Genomic DNA, 5,509 nt, shown 5'->3' with positions numbered 1-5,509 from the left:
ATAGTGCCAGACATTCTTTACAATACCACATCATCTACAGCACAGGAACACCGTCAACATGGTCAAGCATGAGGCATATGATCAAAAGATTAGAGGGAAAAAAAACTGTAGCCAGGACAATTAAGCAAAAAAAAAACCCTTAAGAATCACCACCTTCAACTCTGGTGAGGTCATCGCAAATGGGTAAAATGGGTAAGCTGGGGCATGCCAGTAATGTCACTGGACAAGTAACCCAGAATCCCTGGCTAATGTTCTGGGGACATGTGTTTGAATCCAAATATGGCATATGGGAAAAAAAATGAAAAAGCTAAGATGAAACATTTTCAGCCAAAAGCGAAAGTGGGCAATCCTACTCAGCCTCTTGTTTTTCTGCATCATTGATGTTTGTTCTGTTCAGTTCAGTCAACATGATGCAAAATGTGACTAAGCATAGTTAACAAAGATTACATGGCCTAACGGAGTATCAAATATAAAACAGAAGATCAGAAATATCTGTTCATGTGATCTTCCTCTGTATAACCACAAGGTGCTTCAGTCCTGAATGTCTTATAGGATGATAAATTGCTATACAAAACATGTCTTTACTGATCGTTATGATCAAAACTGAATAATATTGTGATCAAAATTCAAAGTGGCACAATCAATTTGCAGCACCAGCCATTCTAATCTAGTTATATGAAGCAACTGTCAGGGTAAAATAATTGTTTATTTAGCACTGGGTATCGTGTTCCTATAGTCATACAAGTTACCTCAGTACAATACATTTTCAACCATTTCTCAAAAAAACTGCAGCAACTTCAGGTGACTTACCCCACCCCACCCCCAAAGGGTGCGTTCACGACCAAGATTTCTAATTATTGACCATCTCTAACAGTCTTTACTGCCACCTTCTTGAATATGTAAATACAGTTTAAAAAGTCAACTACACTGCAGTTGGTCTGGAGTCAAAAGACAGACCAGATCCACAAAAAGCAAAAGCGAACCTGATGGTTCTGTGACAATCTGGAATGTCTATGTTCACTATCACTGATGCAATACTAGTTTTCTTTAAATTCCAGATTTTATTTCATTGAAACAATCTCGGCTGCCACGGTTGATTTGAACAGATGCTTCAAATTGCAAGTCTGATCTCACCAAGCCAAAGGAACTACAATAACCTTAGACGAAAATAAAGGTTTGGATTTAATGGCCTTCAAAACTGACTGCAAAAGAAACCTTTCATTGATTTGACTAGAATTCAAATAGCACTCTATGATGACTCAGGAAATACATCTGAGTAGCCCTTGCGTGATGTCAAAGCTGAGTTCCTGAATCACCAAATGACATCAAGTTAGCCAAGTGTTCCACTGTTGTACATTAAGATGTGTTGTCAGTATGATGACAGCAGACAGCCAGCTTGTAACTCTCATTCTCCATTTCAGCCAAGTATCCACAGATGACTATATTCTGATAACAGTTTATGGTCTATATTCAAGTAGAAGGTGGCACATGCTTGTGTAACTATCTCAGCTAGAAGTGTACCTTTCCAGAGTGGAAGGAGAAGGAAGCCAAAAATAGGTTGGAAAAATGTCAAAAAAAACCCAACATTTACCAGTTCAACAATTTTAATCATGTATTGGTTCCACAACTTTGGGTGATAAAATTTTGACCAAAGATAAAACACGATATTCAGACAGATATAGTTTCCTTTGTAAACAATTCACATACTTCCAAGCTTATCCAAACTTGGGTTCAAAATATTTGCACAATGATTGCTTGTGACAACTATTTTGCTTATTTTTCTATTGGAGAATTTCTTACCAGAGGGAATGGCTGGTACAACATTGCTAAGGTAAACATAATTGCAACGGAGGCGATGGCATCGTGGTATTATCACTAGACTGTTAATCCAGAGACACATATAATGTTCTGGGGATCAGGTTTGAATCCCAACATAAAAAAGATCTGGAATTACTGGTGTCTGTGAATCCACTGTCAATTGTCAGAAAACCCCATCTGGTTCAGTAATGTCCTTTAGGGAAGGAAACTGCCATCCTTACCTGGTCTTCCCTACATGCGACTCCAGACCCACAGCAACATGGTTAACTCTTAACTGTCCTCTGGGCAATTAGGAATGGGAAGGGCAGTGAACGTTAGCCTAGCCAGCAATGCCCTCGTCCCGTGAATGAATAAAAAAATTTCTAAGATGCCTTTACAGGTTTCAACTTACTCTGACATTGAGTTTCCTGGCATCAAAACAAAACTATCAACTCTTATCTCACTTAAAATGTTAACTAAAATTGCCATGTAGCTAGAGATGAGTTAATCACTTTCTATTTTTGGCTACTGTAATGAGAATAGATGCATATTAAATTAGTTACATAACTTCTAGAACTGAAGAATGCAGCTCTTCTCCCCAAATCTCAACAGTTGGAAAATTCCACTCAAAGCTAACAAACTGAACAATGAGTAACAAGCCAGCTTGCAATTCACACTAATCATCTCCCTCCATCACCATCCTGTTATTTGCATTTCTGATCATTTAGATCCTGTAGCATGAATATTTCAGAACAGTTAGAGTCAAGGAAATGATGAACTCAAAAAAATTCCAAATAATGCAGCTATAGTGTCAACAACCTGAATGATAAGCCTAGAGCAAGCATCAGTTTTATGCTTTGCTTCATACATTAACTATTTTAGTTTTTCCCCAAAAGTTCGCAAGGATAAGTTTCAACTGAAATGCAAAATTTCAGAATATCTTCCAGTATGAAACTAGTGTGTTAATAAAATGCAATTAATAAATGCACTAATCAGGTCAAATAACCAAGTACAATTAAAAATTGACCCTAGCAACTTTGTATACAGTTTCCAACTAGCCTATACTTGTAGCCATTACCAAAGAGGTTTCTGCAGCCCTGCTGGCTCAACCTAAATTTATAAAGCAATATAACTGACACACAAGTGGCATTTTAAGGACCAAACATTGTGGAAAACAAATGAAGCATTGTGAACGGAGGCAAATTCGTAGCTTTTACAACATACATGTGTATGAATAAATCTCCAGTAAACAGGAAGGAGCTATTGCAGGAAAACACTAAACACTTATTTAGGATCTCAAGTGTGCAAAATTTCTTAAAGTCCAATCGTTGCTGTCATTTTACCAATGCAGAGATTCGTAAATGACTACGTCATCATTCATTCTGAAAAGTGCAAGTGATGGCCACAAGGACATGTAGTTTTATTTGTAGGTTGATGTAATAGAAAATAAACATGAAGAAAAGTCTGATATAAATATCAAAAGATACCAGATATATGACCGAGCAATGGATATAGACTTCATATTGAAATAATGCTGCAGTTGAATAAATCTGGGCCAGCAATTTTGTCAACACTTACCACTGCAATGAAATTGAAGTCAATAATTTGTAACTGTAGCTAATAAGTTGACTTGTTTGGTCATTGTTTACTTATACAAAAACATACCATTGGAATACATTCACACTATACCACAAAGTGGCAAAACAGGTCTATACCTAGAATTCCCCCTCACTTGACCCATTAAAGAGATATCAGGATATCTTCCAAAAAAGTCTGATCTGCAAGAACCTCAAACTAGAAAAATTGAACAAGCCTTAAACAGCTTGCATATACACAGAGGGAAGAGGTTTTGGGGAAGAAAATATGCTTTTGAAACAGCAGCACAAATGTTCTGCAACACAGGTCAATGCAAGCCCTTGCAGTTACCAAACAAAGGAACTGTGTTTCATTTGTCAACCATGTTATCATTTGTCAACATTAACATCCAAAGACAGGTTTAGCACTAGTCTAACATTTGCCATTCTTGCAAATCTTAATTCTACAATATAAACATCACAATCTAAATATAAGAAATACAATTTTATAAAGACATAACGTTCCAGCTCAAACAGAGCTTCAGAATTGCCCTGCAAATTGAGTACTGGCAGAGACAGATGTCCACAATTTCTTGCATTGTCAATAGATAAGGCAGTGTGCAGAAAGAGATTATATTTTGCAAAAAAATTCCAAATAATTTTTTTTACTTAAATAAATTTACAAAGGCAAGTTCCAGCTTCAAAGCATTCACATGCATATTACTCTTCATAAATCTAGCAGAATCTGAAGGAAAAGCTTCTCCCATTTCAGCTAGTATTTAGCAAAATTACAAACTATCCCTTCAATAAGTCTTCGAATCCAAATCAATCCAACTCTACATTTCTAGCAAAGAACTGAAATTAAAAGAAAGTTGACAGTTGTCTGGAATACAAAATATTAAGATAATTTAGTAGTCAAAATTAGTTGCTCACATATATTCTTTAGAGTTGATTTTTAACTCTCAAATCCTACAGTAACCAAAATTGAGAACCTCAAGAGTCCAAAATAAAATTGTGGTTCCTACGTAACCAAAGCTCTACAAATTTTGAACTGGCGTTTCTGAATTTCGCACCATTAAATTTTCCATCTGCAAATGAAACAGCATAAACAGAACAACTCCTGAGGTCAGTCATAACCCGAGAGGTAAAACACCGCAGTCTACCTGAACATTGAGGTTATCTCCATTGGCCTGGAGAGTGCACCTGCAGAGCGCAAATAATATGATTAGCTGTGTTGATGGAGGAGAAATGCCTCTTACTGCAGTTATTTTGAGGAGAGGCGATATCTTCTGTTGCACTGTCTTTTTAGCGTTGGGCTGCCTGCCCTGATTATCATATGGTTGCGAGTGTGTAAGACAGACTGAGAGGCCCCCCTACATTACTTAGTGAAGGAATGTCAGACCGCGCCACGCTTTGCGCGACAATGAAGCAGCCGAAATGAAAACAGGTGCAATGCCAGACAAGAGCCGGGCAGCACAGCTCCAGGAGCTCCGGGCGGGTGGGTACCCTCCCCACCCACCAGCATCAACCCAGAGAGGCGAGAACAGACGGCAGGGCGCCGGATCAACCACTAAACCACAGGCGCGGCTCGGCCGCGGAGGGAGGGGACAGCCCTATCCCCGAAACCACCCACCGCCCAGGGGCCAGCAACTAGGCCGCAACGAGAAGCCCGGGCCCCCAGTGAGGGGGGAGGAGGAGGTGTTGGTGGAGGAGGCAGGGAGACTTACAGCGCGGCCCGTAGACGGTGGGTGACTCACGCTGTCTGGCTCCGCTCCCCTGGACCCCCGGTGTCCGTGCGGTCTCTCTGGCGGTGCTCTACGCCCCGCTCTCTGGCTGCGTGTCGGCGCCTCTCCTACCCCTGTTCCTCCACCGCTTCCTTCTCCTCACAGACCGGGCGGCCCCGCCGCGCTGCGTCACCCCGCCAACGTCCGGCAAAGACGTCAGCGCGTCCCAACGTCCCCCTCTCCAACAAACTGAGATTGTGAATGAATGTGATCACCTGTAGGGGGCGGGGAGTGAAAGTTAGTTGGGGGGAGGGGAGGGAGTGAGAGAGAGAGTAAAACGGGAGAGGGAGAGGGAGGGAAAGAGTGTGGATCTCGGTGGTGGCGGTATCATTAGGGGGGGGGGGAGAGGGAGGG

At 40.7% G+C, this 5,509-nt stretch overlaps 1 protein-coding gene across 2 annotated transcripts in view; it reads right to left on the bottom strand.

Annotated features, from left to right (window-relative positions):
• LOC109914776 (calcium-binding protein 39) overlaps positions 1-5,343 on the bottom strand; it is an 80,965-nt gene extending 75,622 nt beyond the window's left edge. Inside the window, exon 1 of one of the 2 annotated variants that reach the window (XM_048604415.1) lies at positions 5,099-5,343. The gene's annotated coding sequence lies outside the window, so the exon portion shown is untranslated. The remainder of the gene's footprint in view (positions 1-5,098) is intronic. The other variant, XM_048604414.1, reaches the window with a different exon arrangement.
• Positions 5,344-5,509: the final 166 nt, after the last annotated feature.

This window comes from Rhincodon typus, chromosome 13 (genome assembly GCF_021869965.1).
Source record: "Rhincodon typus isolate 14 chromosome 13, sRhiTyp1.1, whole genome shotgun sequence".
NCBI lineage: Eukaryota > Metazoa > Chordata > Chondrichthyes > Orectolobiformes > Rhincodontidae > Rhincodon > Rhincodon typus.
The sequence above is the reverse complement of the archived record's forward strand: the minus strand, read 5'-3'. Positions and strand labels throughout refer to the sequence as shown.